This window comes from Schistocerca cancellata, chromosome 3 (genome assembly GCF_023864275.1).
Source record: "Schistocerca cancellata isolate TAMUIC-IGC-003103 chromosome 3, iqSchCanc2.1, whole genome shotgun sequence".
Classification (NCBI taxonomy): Eukaryota; Metazoa; Arthropoda; class Insecta; order Orthoptera; family Acrididae; genus Schistocerca; species Schistocerca cancellata.
Genome location: NC_064628.1, coordinates 98,694,637 through 98,715,781, shown reverse-complemented (window position 1 = coordinate 98,715,781; position 21,145 = coordinate 98,694,637).

Genomic DNA, 21,145 nt, shown 5'->3' with positions numbered 1-21,145 from the left:
GAGATTAGAATAATAGAGAATTGTGAAGGTGGTTCGATGAACCCTCTGCCAGGCACTTAAATGTGATTTGCAGAGTACCCATGTAGATGTAGATGAAAACGGTTCCTAGAGATTTACTATGGCCGTGAATTTGTAATCGGAAAACGTTTAAAAAACTGCATGAAGTAAATTAATATTGCATAAACTCCAAGAACCCAATTTACTTCTGGAAACTAAAAAGCAAACCTCTATATGAGAAGTTCCCCAATCCTGTTAAAATTCAGATAACAAAATCCTTTGATAGTGAAAACAGTAAAACACTCTGAAGCTAATTTGGTAGATAAGGACACAGTGCGCTGTAATTTTGCTTACCAGTGTAGCGACGCTGCAGCGCGCTAATTCAAGCTCGCCGTGTGTGTGTGTGCTGTGCGCGTGTGTCAGTGCAGTGGTGCTGTAGCAATTACTCTACGCGACGTTGGTGTAGTTCCGCGCCCAGCCTCTAGAGGCGCTGTGTTTTCTATCTTTTATATACGTTCGGTTTATTGTTATTATTCCTTGTTTTATTGAGTTATTAGTAGTTCCTTGCCTCCTGACTTGTGTGGACGAGTACTGTTTCCTCTCCTAATTACGGAAGTTTTCCGAGGATTAAGGATACTCTGCTTAGGCCGGAAGCAAATTTTATAGCTCCGATCTGTCCATACATGCCGGGCGTCGCAAGATACGCGTTCGCAATAAAGTTATTGTTACTCAACTGAAGGTCTTCATTCTTCCGAATCACGTTAAGCAAAGGTCGGACAGCCACCAGTTTAGCTGTACCCGACAAGTGGTGACCCCGACGTGATTCAAGCAGAGCCCGACGTGATTCAAGCAGAGACCAACGTGATTAAGGAGAAGCAGCCGTGAGCTACGTAAGTAACGAGCACATAATGACCGAACAGCAGGCCGTCTCCCGGATTGCAGTCCGTTTGCCGCCGTTCTGGCCCGACAATCCGGTACTCTGGTTCGCGCAGGCAGAGGCAAGTTTTAGCTGCGCTGGAATAACGGTCGAAGCAACTAAATTTGCGCTGATTGTGAGCCAACTCGACCAACGTTATGCAGCCGAGGTGCAGGACATAATCACAGCATCGCCCGAGGCTGGAGCTTATGCCAGGCTAAAATCAGAGATGATTCGACGGGTGGCCGCGTCACAAGAGGACCGGATACGTCAGGTTCTGACACAGGAAGAAATTGGCGACAGGAAGCCTTCTCAATACCTGCGACATCTACGCAGCAAAGTTGACACCGTTACTGTGCCAGACAGTCTGCTCAGAACACTGTGGAGCAGTAGGTTGCCGCCGCAAATAAAAGCCATAATCGCCTCACAAACGGACATGCCGCTGGATGACGTGGCGCAGCTAGCAGACCGGGTTCAGGACGCGATCACACCGGCTCCGGTCAGCGCAGTCGCGGCGTTGGACAACAGTACAATCAGTACCGCGTCTGTAGCACGAGCCGACCATAATTCTCTCGCTGCCAAGGTTGAGCTTTTGTGCGCCCAGGTCAGTGCGCTGCTGGCACGTGACGACGACAATAATAGAAGAAGCCGATACAGACGGCGGCGTTCGAGAAGCAGATCTTCCGGCGGTACTACCACTCCGCAAGGCGAGGTACCGTTGTGCTGGTACCACCGACGATTCGACGATCAGGCAAGGAAGTGCACATCGCCATGCTCGCACCCAAACGCAACCGGCGGTCGACAATAGGCGCAACCGACTGCCAGTTATCCTCCAAGCGCCTGTTCGTTACCTATAGGAGTTCCGGCGTAAAGTTTTTAATAGACACTGGGTCGGACCTGAGTATCATACCACGAACAGCCATACATCGTTGCCGGCCGCCAACTGCCTTCCGTCTGACGGCTGCCAACAATTCTTCCATCGCAACATATGGCACACAGAGGATGGAGCTTAATCTCGGCCTACGTCGCGCGTACGGGTGGAATTTTACAGTGGCTGACGTCACGGAGGCGATCGTCGGGGCTGATCTTCTCGCACACTACCACCTGCTGCCGGACGTCGCGAACGCACGCTTGGTGGACAGCGTCACTGGCTTAGCAGTCACGGGTTTCCGTCGCGACACCGCAACGCACAGTGCCAAGTTGGTCCATGCTACGGAGGGTGAGTACACTGAATTACTGCTTAACTATCCGAACTTGACCAGGCCGCCCGGCGCTCCCAGGTTCATACCACATGACACGGTGCATCACATTCAAACGACGGACGGTCCCCCAGTAGCATGCCGACCTAGGCGTCTCGCTCCGGACCGATTGAAGATAGCGAAGGCAGAATTTGACGCCATGATTCGCGAGGGCATAATGCGGCCATCTAAGAGCCCGTGGTCCTCCGCATTACATCTTGTTCCGAAGAAGGGTGGAGCTTGGCGCCCATGCGGTGACTACCGTGCGCTTAACGCGCGAACAGTGCCGGACAGATATCCCGTTCCGTTACTGAGGGATTATAATCACGCTCTACATGGTGCCATGGTGTTCACAGTTCTGGACTGCGCTAAAGCGTATACACAGATTCCGGTGGCCAATGACGACATTCCAAAGACTGCAATAATAACGCCTTTCGGTTTGTTTGAGAGCAAATTTATGACTTTCGGTTTACGCAATGCCGCTCAGACCTGGCAAAGGTTTATAGACTCGGTTCTCCAGGGGCTGCCGTTCTGTTTCGCCTACCTGGACGATGTGTTAGTGTTCTCTGCTGACCACGATCGACACCGACAACATCTGCGAGAGATTTTCGAGCGGTTGGAGCGTTACGGTGTCGTCTTGAACGTGGACAAGTGTGTTTTTGGGCAGTCAGAGGTGACATTTCTTGGCCATAAGATTTCTGCTGAAGGCTCTCTTCCTCTGTCCGAGAAGGTGGACGCTATCTTGCAGCTACCCCGACCAACTACGATCAAAGAATTACGTCGTTTTTTGGGGATGCTCAATTTTTATCGACGACACCTTCCTCACGCTGCGGAGCTGCAGGAACCTTTGACGGCGGCATTATCGGGCCCTAAAGTAAATAGCAAGTCTCTGATACAGTGGACAGAGGACATGTGTTCTGCGTTTGAGGCAACAAAGAGGAGCATGGCCGACGCGGCGCTTCTCGCACACCCACGGCTCGACGCGCCATTAGCAATTGTTGTAGATGCGAGCCAGACGGCGATCGGTGCCGCGTTACAACAATGGTCCGACAACGCATGGCAGCCACTGGCGTATTATTCCCACAAGCTTTCGCCTGCACAGACAAAATGGAGCACATATGACCGTGAGCTCCTGGCAGTATACCAGGCAGTGAAATATTTTCGCCCCCAGGTGGAAGCGCGAACTTTCACGATATATACAGACCACAAGCCACTCACGTTCGCCTTCCGTCGGAATAGTGTCAACTGCTCTCCCCGTCAATTTCGTCACCTTGAGTTCGTGGCCCAGTTTACTACCGACATTAGACATATTTCTGGGATCGACAACATTGCTGCGGATTGCCTTTCACGGATCAGCAGTGTTTCCAGTACCATAGACTTTCCTGCACTGGCACAGGCACAGAGAGACGACGAAGAACTCCTTGCCTATGTCAAAGACACGGCTTCCGCAGTGCAACTGAAACTCGTTGATGTTCCGGGGGAAGATACACAGCTATACTGCGACGTTTCTCGCGGCCGACCTCGTCCCTTTCTGACGCCGGCTTTTAGAAGACAAGCCTTTGATATAGTACATGGATTGTGCCATCCCGGGGTACGCCCGACATTCCGCCTAGTATCGCAATGTTTTGTGTGGCCAGGCATGCAAAAAGACTGCCGCGAGTGGGTCCAATCTTGTCTTCAGTGCCAACGCTGCAAGATTAACCGCCATGTACACGCACCGATCGGCGATTTTCCGGATACCACCGCCCGCTTTGCCCACGTTCATTTAGATGTAGTCGGACCACTTCCACCTTCGAACGGGCAAAGATATCTGTTTACAATGATCGACCGTTTTACACGTTGGCCGGAAGCAGTGCCGGTGGATAATATCACAGCAGACACATTAGCTTCCGCTTTTGCAATGACTTGGTTGGCAAGATTTGGATGCCCACTACATATTACCACTGACCGCGGACGGCAATTTGAATCAGACCTGTTCTCACAGCTGGCCAAGTTTTGTGGTTACACCCACCATAAGACCACAAGTTATCACCCAGCAAGCAACGGAATGATCGAACGCTGGCACCGTTGTTTGAAGGCCGCGCTGATGTGCCACGAAGAAACCTGGACAACCGCACTACCGGTGGTCTTGTTAGGCTTACGGACGACTTTCAAACCAGACCTGGGATCGTCAGCGGCAGAACTGGTTTATGGAGAAACACTGCGCCTTCCTGGTGACTTTGTAGACGCTGATGCCACAGAGACAGTGTCTACTGGCCAGCCGGATTTCTTGCGACGATTGAGGGACCATGTATCAAAGATTCGCCCTCCGAAAGCCACACGTCATGGCAAGCCGCCCACTTTCGTGCACCAGGACCTGGAACAATGTCGTCACGTCATGCTCCGCACTGAGGGCGTCAAACCGCCTCTACAAGCTCCTTATTCTGGTCCATATGAAGTGCTACGGCGCGGTGCCCACACCATGGATATCCTAGTGAACGGCAAAGCTACGAATGTCGCGTTGAATCGGGTTAAACCTGCGTATGTTTTTCCTGACACCCCACTAGCGGCACCTCGTCGCAGGCATTCACCTACCGCTGTTCCAGACACTGACGCCACATCTCCGGCGCCGGCTCTTCAACATCCGCCGCCCAACGCAGCACAACATCCACCTCCTGACGTTGTTCCTCCTCCTCCTCCGACGAGGACGACCCGTTCTGGACGTCGGGTGCACTTTCCGGCGCGGTATCTCAACGCCGACGCTCCGCTTCCGCCCGGGGGGCTGATGTAGCGACGCTGCAGCGCGCTAATTCAAGCTCGCCGTGTGTGTGTGTGCTGTGTGCGTGTGTCAGTGCAGTGGTGCTGTAGCAATTACTCTACGCGACGTTGGTGTAGTTCCGCGCCCAGCCTCTAGAGGCGCTGTGTTTTCTATCTTTTATATACGTTCGGTTTATTGTTATTATTCCTTGTTTTATTGAGTTATTAGTAGTTCCTTGCCTCCTGACTTGTGTGGACGAGTACTGTTTCCTCTCCTAATTACGGAAGTTTTCCGAGGATTAAGGATACTCTGCTTAGGCCGGAAGCAAATTTTATAGCTCCGATCTGTCCATACATGCCGGGCGTCGCAAGATACGCGTTCGCAATAAAGTTATTGTTACTCAACTGAAGGTCTTCATTCTTCCGAATCACGTTAAGCAAAGGTCGGACAGCCACCAGTTTAGCTGTACCCGACACCAGTAACAGTTAAACTCAGGTAAAATTGCATCAAAACATGGATGAATGGAAATACGACGATAAGTGGCTTGTACTTCGACAGCTGTTAGATTCAAAGTTCCCTCTAATACGTCCACCTAAACCAATGGCGGGTAAGCTACTTCTTCTAGTGCGTTTAAAAGTGGTTGCGACTTTTGACGTTTGGCTCAGCGGAGGGGACGTGACGCCGTTGCCCTGGTAACACCAATGGCGAGCAGGCTTCCCCTGCCACGCCATCAGCGCTTCGGTTGGTGAAGCGCCTCTGTTGCCACACCGTTGATAAACATTACCACGTGGTGTCGCGCAATAGGTGCATCTACGTTAGTCACCTCTCATCGGAGCATGGTATTTTCTACGCTGAAGTGTTGTACCGTCATCAGGTACTGTGAACAAGTGTTTTGTGTTGTATTTGTATTAATAAAAACAGTGTACCACGTCTGAAAATACAAGATTCACATTGAAAACGGACGTTCAAGAACACATTCTATGGCTTTGAAAATAATGTTCTGTTGCAAAATATTCCCCGAATTCGACAATAATAATGGACATTGCGCCATACCACTCTGTAGTGATGGATAAAGCTAAAACAATCATGTGGATGAAAGCGGATATTTCGCTCTGGGCACAAAGAACTGTTCCACTGGATAAAGTTGAAGTAGCACGAATAAGGCGAAGTTAATAGACGAGGTCGACAAACTGGCTGACACTAAAGGATATAGTTTAATCAGGCTTAGTCCATGTCACGCTAATTCAAATCCGACTGAGAATACGCTAAGATGCTGAAAAAAGAAGTTATTTGAAACGCTGCACCGCAGGGCAGGTCTCTAGCTCTCAGCCATACCGAGAAGGTAGTTGAGGAGAGATAGATTCACGAGGGACTATCATGAGTTTTGAGTAAGACATTACTTTTCTTGTTTCCATGCTGAAATCTGCTTCTTCTCTGAAAACAGAGCACAGTTAACAAATAATCATCTCATTAACATTCTAACGCAGTTGAAAATGCGACAGAATTATGAAACAGTGTGCTATTAAATTAGTAAATGAGGGCAAGTCAGGTCAGTAGTTTATGGAACAGCCCATTCTCAGAATAAAGTAAACGCGTAACTTCACTTACAGTGTCACAAAACTCACAGCAATTCTCATTTCACCAGCCATCGGTAGTCCTTAAAAATTACATTATTTCACCGGAAAACAAATCTGTGGTTACTCGATTGTCGCGGCAGATAGGAAAGTTTCGCGTATTAATCATATGGCAAAATACTCTGCATTTTGTGTGCTGTTACCATTTACCAAAATCTTATTTGGGAGGCCTCGAACTGTTTATCTGATAAGTTGTATTTATAACTATTTCTTTCTGGCTTTTTTGCTGGTGCTTGCTTTCATGACGGAGTGGTATACTGTATACAGGGTGTCCCAGTTATCTTGTCCACCGAAAATATCTCTGGAACAATAACAGCTATTGGAAAACGACTTTCACCGGTATCAATGTAGGGCTGGGGCCCATGAATGTACATATTTGGAAACATTCTAAAACGAAAGTATATGTGTTTTTTAACACAAACTTATGTTTTTTTTAAAATGGACCTCCTATATTTTTTTCTTCAGCAATCCATAGCATGACAAAGCACATACACAATAGCGTTGATTGCATCGCAATATTCCCAATACGTCCCGAGATATTGAGACGCGAATTTGACGTTTTAAACACCCGACATGCGCTGCTAGCGCACGTCCTGAGGCTCAGGCGTGAACCCCATGCTGCCCGTAATCGCGATGTGATTGACATGCGTAATCACACTTCCATACTTATCAAGAGGTCCGAAACGAATAATACGATCTGCTGCCATCAACTCTCATAAGCACATAATGGTTTCCCTCTTGCACGTTTTACGTATGTACGTACACAATATGAACCAGTACCGATCGGTGTACACCCGTCAGGTTGTCTTATTTATCCTGCACACCCAAAATAAGGTTTATCTAACGTGTTATATGACCCATTGCGCCTGTCGCACAGGGCCTGGCTCTACCTAGTCAAGTGTCCAACGTAGTTCCCACTTCGCCTTGTTTATGATTTGCGACCCATGCAAACTCCTGTACTCCACCACCCTCCAAGCATCCCATTTGTTGTTGCTTTGGCGTCCAGTACACCGCTTGCCAGTGTAGTCGTGCATCAGAGTAATCTAGTGACGGCACGGAGGTAGTACACATTGTGAATAAACGTTGTGTTGTGGAACTTATACTGTACAGTATAATGTACACACATGACGATATGGTAGAAATGCTGCTGATCTATGGAGAATGTACGTTGACGGGAAATATGTTATGAGATTGCTTGTTTGTTGATAGTACTGCTGGCGAACATTATGATTATTAAGTTAATATGTCTGTTTTCCACCCTACTTTACATACCTGTACTGTACCCTGTTGTAGGTGAACGAAATGCTGTTCAGGCAGAACGACTGTACAAAAGACGATTCCCTGACATGCCATTGCCTTCGTGCCGGATGTTTGGTCGCCTCACATCTCGTCTACGTGGAACGGGAAGCTTAAATCCAAAACCTCGACATCGTCCTAGAACACGCACAGATGAACGTGCTGAAGTTGCTGTGCTCGCTACCATAGCTGTGAATCCTCAAATCAGCACACGTCAAATTGAACATGAAGTTGGTGTGTCGAAATCAAGTGCACAGCGTATTCTTAAACGTCATAAATTTCATCCTTACCATGTTCATTTACACCAGGATCTTCATGGAAAAGACTTCTGCAATAGGGTAACATTTTGTCGGTGGGCTCAGTGAAAACTTCTGACTAATCCAAATTTTTTGCAGCCGTTCTCTTTACCAACGAGGCATCATTCTCCAACAAAGGAATTGTCAATATGAGGAATATGCATTATTGGTCCGCAGACAATCCAAAATGGCTCCGTCAGGTAGAGCATCAACGTCCGTGGAAAGTTAATGTTTGGTGTGGGATTATTGGAGATACCATTATCGGACCTTTCTTTATAAATGGCATCCAAAATGGCAGACAATATTCCAGATTTATATGACACAATCTTCCTGTTCTCTTGGACACTGTACCTCTGAACTGGAGAATGGTCATGTGGTATCAGCATGGCGGATGCCCTGCACATAACGCCTTACGAGCACGACGACTTCTGAACCGTAAGTTCCCTGGTAGGTGGATTGGACGAGGTGGCCCAGTTAGGTAGCCTGCCTGATCTCCGGATCTTACACCGCTGGATTATTTTCTTTGGGGAGCAGTGAAGGATGCTGTTTATCAACATGAACCAACAACACCAGAGGACATGAAGCAACGCATTATTGATGCTTGTACAGCCATCAAAGAGGAAACAGTAGCACGAAGTAGGGCATCCTTCATCCGCAGAGTGACCCTATGTATGCAAGCCAATGGGCATCACTTTGAGTATGAGATGTGAACGCTATGTTTAGTATGTAGTGCTGGTATCACAGTGGAAGTTTCTACAAAGGGCCATTTTACCCAGTGATGTTAAGAAACATTTGTTTGCAACAATTTCTCATTTGACGCATTAGATAAACATAACATTCATAATTATGTGATAATAAAACTAATTGGTTAAACATGTTTACATTCATCTTCTATGTCCTACCTGAACTTCCCAAATCAAAACATTTTTACCTAAACAACGGTAAAACTTTTAGTCCACTTGCTCGTTTCACTAAAACCATCAACATGAATTTTACTATTACGAGTGAATGATTAACTGTCACTTGCGCTAGATCTACAGTAAAGTAAAGCTTTAATGTCGAACGGCATTACCTTTTTGGTAACGGATTAACGATAAGCGAAGTTAACTTTGTGACTAATGTTGCGGTACACAGATATGTTACAGAACCGCATCACCCCTAGCCTATGGGATAAATACCTGCTGGAATGTACGACGTTAATACAGGATGGCAGCAGACCGTATTATTCGTTTCGGACCTCTTGATAAGTATGGAAGTGTGATTACGCATGTCAATCACATCACGATTACGGGCAGCATGGGGTTCACGCCTGAGCCTCAGGACGTGCGCTAGCAGCGCAAGTAGGGTGTTTCAAGCGTCAACTTCGCGTCTTAATATCTCGGGATGTAATGGGAATATTGCGATGCAATCAACGCCATTGTGTATGTGCTTTGTCATGCTATGGATTGCTGAAGAAAAAATATAAGAGGTCCATTTAAAAAAACATAAGTTTGTGTTAAAAAACACATATGCTTTCGTTATAAAATGTTTCCAAATATGTAAATTCATGGGCCCCAGCCCTACATTAATACCGATGAAAGTCGTTTTCCAATAGCTGTTATTGTTCCAGAGATATTTTGGGTGGACAAGATAGCTGGGACATCCTGTATAGGCTACATTCCATTTTCTCGAGACTGCAGACAGATCCCTCCAACTTTAAATAATAATTCAGTATGTTTCTCCATTTCATATGAGACAACATATGACCTAATACTCACGAAATCCAAACTCATAGCGACCCTTATTTATTGCTGCAAACTTAAAGAATCTCTTGCAGTAATATCGGAATATCACAATAACTATGAGCATTAACGAAATGATGTGCAGTTCGTCACAAAGCTGCGAGCATCAGATGTTTTTAACTGCTGGTTTCCTTGCAGGTGCCTGAGAAAGATCGCAGCCTGTCAGCTTGCGCGACTTTCTGTTCACATAGTCAGCTGCTGACGCGCCCAGCTCACGCTGGCAACTACGCTTTCCTCCACTCGTTCCGCACTAAACTGTCAAAAGCCGCAACTAATTTCAAATGCACTATAATTGGTCAATATAAATAACTTCAATGGCGGATGCTTGAACTTAGACGTATGGCCAAATTTCATAGTATAAGACACAAATTCTCCTTCCTAAACTGCTGCACATATACATCGAAGCACATCCTTCCAGATGTCACACATGACGTATGCAACTACCAGTACAAATACACTGAAAAGTAAAAAAAGGATGGCAGTAACTACTGGTAAGTGGTGGTGTAACAAAAACTACGCTGTACTATTGTAGATATAAGTAAATTTTTTTTCCATGTGATTTTTCGATAAACTAGTGTAACTGATGTTTTGATTTCATTTGTTTTTTTTTTTTTGTTTCATGTCATTGTGTTAAGAAACCTGTAAACAATTTTCAATGTGAATATTAATGTTTATGTCAAATGTCAAGCAATATTGTAATAGAATTGAAATGTAACAAATGTAGAAACTGTTGTAAGATGTTTAAAATTGTAACTGTGTGTCTGGTCCATATGTAGGCAATGTGTTAGGATATGTAGAATGCAAAACCTCGGGTGAATACCCTGTCTGTAAGGGAGCGGTAAAAGGTGGATGGCAGGCGAGCGCGGGAAAATGCGCACGGGCACTGTACGGCACAACGGGCTCAGCAGTTGTAGTTGGAGTTTGGCACTGGTCTGAGCAACACCTTCTGGAGCGAGGAGGCTCTCCTGGAAGACGCAGTTTCACTGAGCCTCGGGTATGCTGTTCCAACGCCCACACAACATGGCAATATTCCATAGGCACTAAATGGAAAATTATTGCGATGCTAAGAAGAATTAAAGTGCCAATACGTCAAGAGCCATAGCTGTGGTTGTATGTATGCTTTGTGCCTCGCCATCTCGCCGCCCACCAACCGCCGCATCAATACAAGCAGGTTGAAACTTTTAGTACTGTAAGTGTATGGACCATAGAGTGAACTGTTCAATAATAACCTAAATTTTACCAGAACTTTCCCCTCATTTAATTATCCTCACAACTAACCTAGGCAGGGTCCTTTCCAAATGTTGTGCAATCTGAGTGTCCCGAAATGAAAAATTAAATTTTGTGTTAATAATAGTTACTTGCAGACCTAGTTATGTTAGAATGGTGTTTAAAGAACTGTTTTGTTAATGAACCAGTCAATGAATAACGAAGGTCTAACGAAGTTGAAAGGTAACTTTAATATTGATATATTAATGAAGTTAAATTATCTCGAGACAGATATAAAGGTATTTAAATGAGAAGTAAATAATGAAAAAAGAGTAGCAACTCATATACTGGAAATCTTGAACGCATGATAATTTCAGTAATCAATTTTTTTAATATAGTGATCATAACAGTTTCAGGGTCTCTCCCTCCCCCCTCTTTTATTCATTTGAATTCTGAAGTGTTCCACATTGGTTTGACCAGCAAAACTTAAAGTCAATATATAAGTCAAAATTTATCAGCGTTTTATCTTTATCAAAATTGACATTTTGTGTGTGGCTCGAAAGTGCTATTTCTAGGGTAACCTATTTTAATCACATAAATAGACAGTATGAAGCTTTGTAGTATACATTATAGTGTAGTGTTATGTCTTAATGGTTTTTCCATATCAGTACAGAACGTGAAACTACCAGTTCAATAGATTTTCTGGTTCTAAAATTTTACTATATTATGCAGTGTTACTACGTGTTGTTTTGCATGAATATACATCAACTTGTACAGGGAAGAAACTCAGTTAATGCCTAATTAGGCTGGCGACCATATTATTATTGTCTGAATAATAATTTTGTGAAAATATGAAGTCTGAGAGTTCGTTTTTGTGCAAAACGACGAAAGCTTTCTTTTCTTCAGCACATTATCCCAATGTCATGTCACTTTAGCTGCCTGCATCAGAAGAGGAAGTCCAATTAAGTATCAATATTGTACACACGGTCAAGAATGAGAAACAATTATGGCAGAAGGAGAACCATTTAACCAACTTGTGTAAATCTCAACAAAAAAGCGAATACAGGAATTCACGTAAGTTACAAGTGAAAGACATTGCATTCACTTAAAAATCTATAAGGTATCAAAATGATAAAAAGTGCGAAAAAATCAATTTGTTTAATTAATTATATTTTTTAATATAAATTTGTACGACTGGAGACCTGTTGACATGACATTGAGAAAGTCATGAAACCAGTGTGTAAATTATTCGGAATTATTTATGACATTGTATGAAATTTGTACTAATTATTTTCAAATTTTCATGTGCAATATCAGGACAGGGATCAAAGTAACCAGAAGCAGAAATTATTGTGAATAAAGTAACCAATTCAGAAGGGAATCAAAAGTGAAACCGGAATTTACGGAAAATTTTGGAAATACGCTGTTTGTTTCATCACAGCAATGGTAGGACCACCACGCAACCGCTTGCTTAGCTATGCTTGGTAACGTCTCCGGGTCAATTCTAGTGTCCGATACCACCCGTTGGCTATGACCAATGACATAATGTGTGATGTTATTTTGTTTGTGCTGCAGATTGCTGTCGATGAACGTTAAATGATTTCTCTGGATTTCCTCGTTACGCGTGTATATTAAAAATTCGATGTAGATTGTTTTGTTCTCATCTCGTAATTTGTTTCCGGCATCTTTTTTTAATGAAAGTAGAAGTGATTTATAAGGTCTTGATTTCTCACACTGTTCGTTATGGATGAGTCAGTTGTTTTTACTGCGAAAATTCTGCTTCAGAAAATGAGTGACCATAAATCAACTATAAATTTGAGCAACTATTGGGCATCATTGCTGAATTCTGCAAGTGCAGTGTTTGTGGAAATTATATGGTTTTGAAGAACTTCCGACAAATACATGTGGAGGTGCAGAAAAAATAACATATGGAGATCAATACGCAGGGGGACGTGGTTCGAAATATCAAGGCTGAATTTAGAAGTAATTGTCATGCTAATCTACTGTTTTTGCTATGAATAGGCCCTATTCTTGCAAATCTGTCATGCATGGAGCAGGGGTTTCGTGTGGCACTGTAGTCGACTGGTTCTCGTTTTGGAGAGAAGTCTGCATGGAATTTATAAAGTATAGGGGTCATTGGGGGGGGGGGGCAGGGGTTAGAGTTGAAGCAGATGAGTCACATTTTGGAAAGAGAAAGTCAAAAGGGGGGACGAGATTTTCGGGCTTTGGGTTTTTGGAGTAGTAGTTTCTGGAGTAGATTGTGCTGATGTTGTATTTAGGATTGTACTAAATCGGACAAAGGAAGTCTTGACATCTTTAATAGAAGACTGTGGAAAAAGGTTCTGTAGTCATGTTAGATGGGTTTGCTTCGTGCAAGGGGTTATCATCATTTGGTCGTGAATCACAATATTCAGTTTAAAGATTATAAGATGGGGCATGTACTAATACTATCACTGTAAAATCTGTTGTCGGGCGGGGAAAGAGAACGATTTCAGTGTTGCAAGGACAATTAGATGAATACTGTTGGAGGAAGAGTATTCCTAAAGTTTTTTATTTCTTTTCTTTATGAAAGTAGTCAGCAAAATGTACAAGCCTCCTTTTGTTAGTTAGGTATTGGTATGTCTGATACTGTTTTCTTGTTTTATGTTGCGGTTTTTTTTATGTTGCTATATTGTGTGAGTGCTACATTTTAGGTTTCTCTGGAGGGAGGTTTTTCTGTCGTTTTAATATGTTCTGGATACAATGGTGGGCCAAGGGGCATTGCTGTGTCTCTGCCAGAGGGTTTATGTGATTGACTCATGGTTTCATTTTTTTTATTATTTTAAATTTTGTGTTTGATTAAGGGCGGTGGTAGGGAAGAACTGATTTGGGTGGTACCTTATTTGTGCATCCCAGTTTCTATTTCTTATTATTTCAGAAATTTTACGTAATGACTAACGAAAAAAAATTTGAAGTTTTTGTGTCATAACATTACATGCGTCATAAAGTAGCCAATTAATACTTGACGACACGTAAATCATATGTTTAAATTTACAAAAATAATATATTTCAATTTTATGTTTTCCAAAATTTTTAATTTTAAAATTCAATCAAAATGGCACAAAAATCAGTTTCCATTATTGTTGACAATGGCAAAAATTAAATGAGCCAAGATGTATTAAGTAGTTCAGAGACGAGCATAACAGAAGTGATTAAGTGCTAGTGAGCTTTCACAGAGCTCTAACTTTGATGATACGTCGATGACAATAGATGAAACTACATCATATACCACAGCGAGCAACATTCTGCTTGCACAGGAAAACGTAGAAAGTGCACTTAACATTACTTTTGACTACATTTTCCCGTCATCCATCACACGAAATCCAAATGTTGATTTACAATGTTTAGTTGTTAACAACCAAAGTACATTAGATAGCAACCAAAATAGCGCTCTTGCCGCGATACTTCAAAAACTTGATAGTTTGAGCACCAAAACAAAAAATACAAACACTGAGTTGTGTACAGACATAAAAAAAATACAAACACTACTTTTCGAACAGACATAAATACAAAATTTGACAGTTCGTCACAAAACCTTACCATAGTCACACAAGACATAAACAACATAAAACTAGAGCAAAAACAAATTTTAAAAGATTCTCAGGATACAGTCACACAACAGATCAGTGATTTGACAAAGAATTTTATTATGGTGATCATTTCTCCCTACACAGGTGGGTGTCAACAAAATATTTACGCATTCGGTAAAGAAAGTTGGTGATTGAAATTTCGTAAATAGATCTCACTGCAAAGAAAACCACCTTTGTTTCAGCGACTGCCGCCCCAACTCGCGTATCATATCAGTGACACTCTCACCCCTGTTGCGCGATAACACGAAACGAACTGCCCTTCCTTGCACTTTTTCGATGTCCTCCGTCAATCCTACCTGGTAAGGATCTCATACTGCGCAGCAATATTCCCACAGAGGACGGACAAGTGTAACGTAGGCTGTCTCTTTAGTGGGTCTGTCGCATCTTCTAAGTGTTCTGCCAACGAAGCGCAGTCTTTGTTTCGCCTTCCCCACAATATTATCTATGTGGCCTTTCCAATTTAAGTTGCTCGTAATTGTAATTCTTAGGTAATTAGTCGAATTGACAGCCGTTAGTTACGTGCGATTTATCGTATACCCAAAATTTATCTGATTTCTTTCAGTACCCATGTAAATAACCTCGCACTTTTCTTTGTTTAGTGCTAATTGCTACTTTTCGCACCATACAGAAATTCTCTATAGATCATTTTGTAATTGTAATTGATCATCTGACGATTTTACTAGACGGTAAATTACAGTGCAAACAATCTAAGGGGGCTGCTCAGATTATCACCTAGATCATTTATATAAATCAGGAACAGCAGAGGACCTATGACACTACCTTGTGGAATGCCAAATATCACTTCTGTTCTACTCGATGATTTACCGTCTATCAGTACGAACTGTGACCTCTCTGAGAGGAAATCACTAATCCAGTCACACAACTGAGACAATACTCCATATGCACGCAATTTGATTAATAGTCGCTTGTGAGGAACGGTATCAAAAGCCTTCTGGAAATCTAGGAATATGGAATCGATCTGAGATCGCTTGTCGACAGCACTCATTACTTCATGGGAATAAAGAGCTAGCTGTGTTGCACAGGAGCGATATTTTCTGAATCTGTGTTGGTTATGTATCAATAAGTCATTTTTCAAGGTGATTCATAATGTTTGAGTACAGTATATATGCTCCAAAATCCAACTGCAATTTGAGGTCAGTGATGTGGGTCTGTAATTGAATGGGTTACTCCTATGTCCTTTCTTGAATATTGGTGTGACCTGTGCTTCTTTCCAGTCTTTAGGAACAGACCTTTTGTCAAGTGAACGGTTGTATATGATTGCTAAGAAAGGCGCTATTGTGTCTGCATACTTTGAGAGGAACCTGATTGGTATACCATCTGGACTGGAAGACTTGCCTTTCTTAAGGGAATGATGAAAATGACAAAACTAACGTTTTTGTTTTTCTCATTATAAATTTATTTGGTGTTTTCTGAATAAAACAAATAAAGTTTCACCCTTCTAAGTGAATTCTAAGAGTGTTTTTTATCGTTGCAAAGTTGACACGCTGCGTAAACGGTTGTAGTGACTTGGTGTGTTACCTCTGACAGCGCCGCTCGCTGGCTGCAAGCAGGGTATCTTTGCGGAATTTGACAGTGTTTTGTTTTCCAGCATTGTATAGCTTTATCTCTGTGACAACTGACTGTTCATATCAGTAAACATAAACGCTATGCCCTTTTGTGTTGTTTAGCTGTTCAGTTTCGCATATTTGACGAATTTTGCTCGTACTTGTTTTACGTATTTGGTTTGTGGATATCAAAATGCCCTGTTTCAAACAATCGAGTGTTTAAGAAAAGGCACAATGAGTGGAAGAAGAAATCTTTTGTTGTTTTGAAGGGAGATGCTGCTCAGACTGCTTCACCGACTACTCCAGATGAATGTGATAGAACTTCTTCCAGCAAGAAACTTTGTGACAGAAAAGAAAAATTTGAAAACTATGAAAGTGACAGTAATGATGTGAATGAAATAATTAACATTTCCTTGCTCTCTGATATTTTGAAACATAACGTATTATGGCAAGTTTGCAAAGAAAGAGGACTGGAGTTGAAAATAACTTCATACATTCTTTTTTTGGCATGTAAAATGTTATTGAAGTGTAACAAGTGTGCTGCAGAAATTTCGTTTCTAATTCTAAAAGTACTCCTCATAGTAGTAATAGTGGAAAGAAGGTGTATGATATAAATGTTAGGCTAGTGTATGGCTTGCGTTGCATTGACAAGGGCAGTGCTGCAGGGACAATGTTATGTGGAATTATGAACTTGCCAAAACCACCAACCAAGGTTGGATTTTGTAAAAAATTCGTGCGATCTTCTGCTGAAGATATTGCTCAAGCAACAATGAAGAAAGCAGTTGAAGAAGCTGTAACAGATAATGGTAATTGTAGAGATTTTAACTGTTGCTTTAAATGGATCATGGCAACGTAGAGGTCATAAATATCTAAATGGAGTTGTGACAGCTACCAGTGGAGACAGTTGGAAAGTAATTGATGTTGCTATTCTCTCAAAACATTGTAGCTGTAAGGGCAATACTAACAACGAACGTAGTGAAAGTTGTGAAGCAAATTTTCACAGCATGAGTGGAGCAATGGAAGTAGAGGGGGTGAAAGCAAATTTTTTCCAGATCACAGGACAGGTATAATGTACCATACACTAATTATCTAGGAGATGGTGATTCTGAGGGATATAAAGCTGTAGAGGAACTCAAACCTTATTGCAATGAAATTCACATTAAAAAACAGGAGTGCATTGGACATGTGCAGAAGCCATTAGGATCCCAGAAGCTTAGTGATGGTAACACCCTTGGAGAAAGAGGAAGTTGACAGATGAAGCAATTGATAGATTGCAGAGGTATTATGGGTGTGCAATTAGGCAAAATACAAGAAGCATTGAAAATATGAGGAGAGCAGTATGGGCATTATTTTTTCGTACTGCATCAACAAATGGACACCCACAACATGCACACTGCCCCACAGGTGATGACTTATGGTGTAAGTACCAATCAGGAAAGGAATATGCCCATAAAAACTGTTTGCCAAATACTGTAATTGATGTAATTAAGCCCATATTCAGAGATTTATCGCAGCCAAGTTTATTGGAAGAGTATTTACATGGGAAAACACAAAATCCAAATGAAAGTGTAAATAATTTAATTTGGATTAAGACTCCCAAAAGAGTGTTTATACAGATAAAAACATTGCATTTTGGAGTGTATGATGCAGTGGAAACATACAATGAAGGAAACATTATCAAATGTGTTGTGCTGAAACGTTTAGATTTTCAACCAGGACACAACGCCATTTCCACAATGCGCCTAATTGATGAAGAAAGACTACGAGGTGCAGGAAGAAGAGCCAAACCCAACAAAATGCAGCAAAAGGGAAGAAAAGACCAGTAAAAAGGAAACTGACACTCGGAAAAGAAGAGGATGTTCATAATCCATCGTATGGCGCAGGAATGTATTAAAAACTTTGGAAGCTGTTTCCTGTAACTTTAAAATTTTCATGTTTGAGGAACATTTTCTCAAAAACTGCTAACAGTATATCACTGAAATTTATGCACAATGTTGTTTACTTCTTTTCCTTCATTTTTATAACAAATTGTAAAAAAATATTGAATAATTCAAGAGCTATAGAAGAAAACGTGCAAAATTTTCGATAAAAAATAAGCATCTGTTTAAAAAATTGTAAAACAAAAACCAATAAATATTTCTTAATATGGCATTATAAATTTGCAGAGAAATATTCACTGAACATGTAGTCCAAATGTCAGAGCAAGACGTTTAATGGTTTCAGAAAAATGTTCCTTCTATTTGCTAAAATTAACATGGAGGAGATGGATCATTCCAGCTCCCCTTAAATGATTTGAGTTGTTTCGCAACACCTAAGATATCTACTTTTATGTCACTCATGCTAACAGCTGTTCTGGTTTCGAGTTCTGGATTATTTACTTCGTCTTCTTTCGTGAAGGAATTTCATAAAACTGTATTTACTACCTCCACTTTAGTGGGACCATCTTTGGTAACTTTTCCATTGCTATTGCGCAGTACTTTACATACCAGAATCTCTTTGGGTTTTCTGCCAAATTTTGAGACAATATTTCATTGTGGAAACTATTAAAAGCATCTCGCATTGACGCCTGCACTAAATTTCGATACTGGTCAGAAGCTGTACAGGAGAGACTTAGGTGAGAGGTTTTTAACACTGCCCCTTTTAACAGCAAATAGGGTACTTGCGAGGGTATTTTCAGAAGTATCTCGATAAAACACGTCTTTCTCATGTTGATATTTTAAAAATTTTAAAAAGTCGTTTGCCTTCACTCATTCGTGAGAAATTAATTACTACACCCGAACACGGCACAGAATATTTTCTATCCATTCTAGATTCAATCGATCTAATATATGAGGAGAAAGTAATAACAAATACGGAGTCAGACAGCCAAACACCACAACACCCTAACTGGAATGGTCAATACAGAAAGCCAGACGCTAACATACAGCCAATACAAAATGCCAGACGCAAACATACAGTAAGGCTGGTATGTGCAACTGCAAGGATAGATTACCATGGTAATGGATACGCGAATAGAAATGGCAGGAACTTTCCATATAACAGGAACGATTACCATCCACAAGCTAATTTCAATCCCTTCTCTCAAAACTATGCACCGTGTGTAAATAAAAACAGTCAGCTGTACCAAAGGCCGGCGCGAGGCAACAATACCATGCTGCACCGCAGCCAACTTTTGCCCAGCAAAATCACAATACGGCAACATTCCACAACAGCCATATTAACACACGAGAAAGCATGTCACGAACTGGAAATGGTACGTACTGGGGAAAGAATCACACAGTGCAACTGACAGAAATTGTTCCATGCACAGAAGTAGATCAGACTACACCACAGGGAAATCTGAATTGGTCGTAGTTGAGCTCCATACTATAGACTTCATAAGCGATGGGGGCAACTCAGATTTCAAACATGTTTCGCACGATTCTATGAGCAATGACATATAAAAGGCGATCAGTACCAACATTAACTAGGTCTGACAATAAATACACTAGACGAACTCAGCATGTTATAGTCTTAGGTGGAGATTTCAATTTACCGGATATAGACTGGGACACTCAGATGTTTAGGATGGGTGGTATGGACAGAGCATCGAGTGACATTATACTGAGTGCACTATCCGAAAATTACCTCGAGCAATTAAACAGAGAACCGACTCATGGAGATAACATCTTGGACCTACTGATAACAAACAGACCCGGACTTTTCGACTCTGTAAGTGTAGAACAGGGAATCAGTGATCATAAGGCTGTTGCAGCATCCCTGAATATGGAAGTTAATAGGAATATAAAAAAAGGGAGGAAGGTTTATCTGTTTAGCAAGAGAATTGGAGGCAGATTTCAGACTACCTAACAGATCAAGACGAAAATTTCTGTTCCGACACTGACAATGTTGAGTGTTTATGGAAAAAGTTCAAGGCAATCGTAAAATGCGTTTTAGACAGGCACGTGGCGAGTAAAACTGTGAGGGACGGGAAAAACCCACTGTGGTACAACAACAAAGTTAGGAAACTACTGCAAAAGCAAAGAGAGCTTCACTCCAAGTTAAAACACAGCCAAAACCTCTCAGACAAACAGAAGCTAAACAATGACAAAGTTAGCGTAAGGAGGGCTACGCGTGAAGCGTTCAGTGAATTCGAAAGTAAAATTCTATGTACCGACTTGACAGAAAATCCTAGTAAGTACTGGTCTTATGTTAAATCAGTAAGTGGCTCGAAACAGCAGTCCAGACACTCCGGGATGATGATGGCATTGAAACAGAGGATGACACGCATAAAGCTGAAATACTAAACACCTTTTTCCAAAGCTGTTTCACAGAGGAAGACCGCACTGCAGTTCCTTCTCTAAATCCTCTCACAAACGAAAAAATGGCTGACATCGAAATCAGTGTCCGAGGAATAGAAAAGCAACTGGAATCACTCAACAGAGGAAAGTCCACTGGACCTGACGGGATACCAATTCGTTTCTACACAGAGTACGCAAAAGAACTTGCCCCCCTTCTAACAGCCGTGTACCGCAAGTCTCTAGAGGAACGGAAGGTTCCAAATGATTGGAAAAGAGTACAGGTAGTCCCAGTCTTCAAGAAGGGTCGTCGAGCAGATGCGCAAAACTATAGACCTATATCTCTGACGTCGATCTGTTGTAGAATTTTAGAACATGTTTTTTGCTCACATATCATGTCGTTTTTGGAAACCGAGAATCCACTCTGTAGGAATCAACATGGATTCCGGAACCAGCGATCGTGTGAGACCCAACTCGCTTTATTTGTTCATGAGACCCAGAAAATATTAGATACAGGCTCCCAGGTAGATGCTATTTTCCTTGACTTCCAGAAGGCATTCAATACAGTTCCGC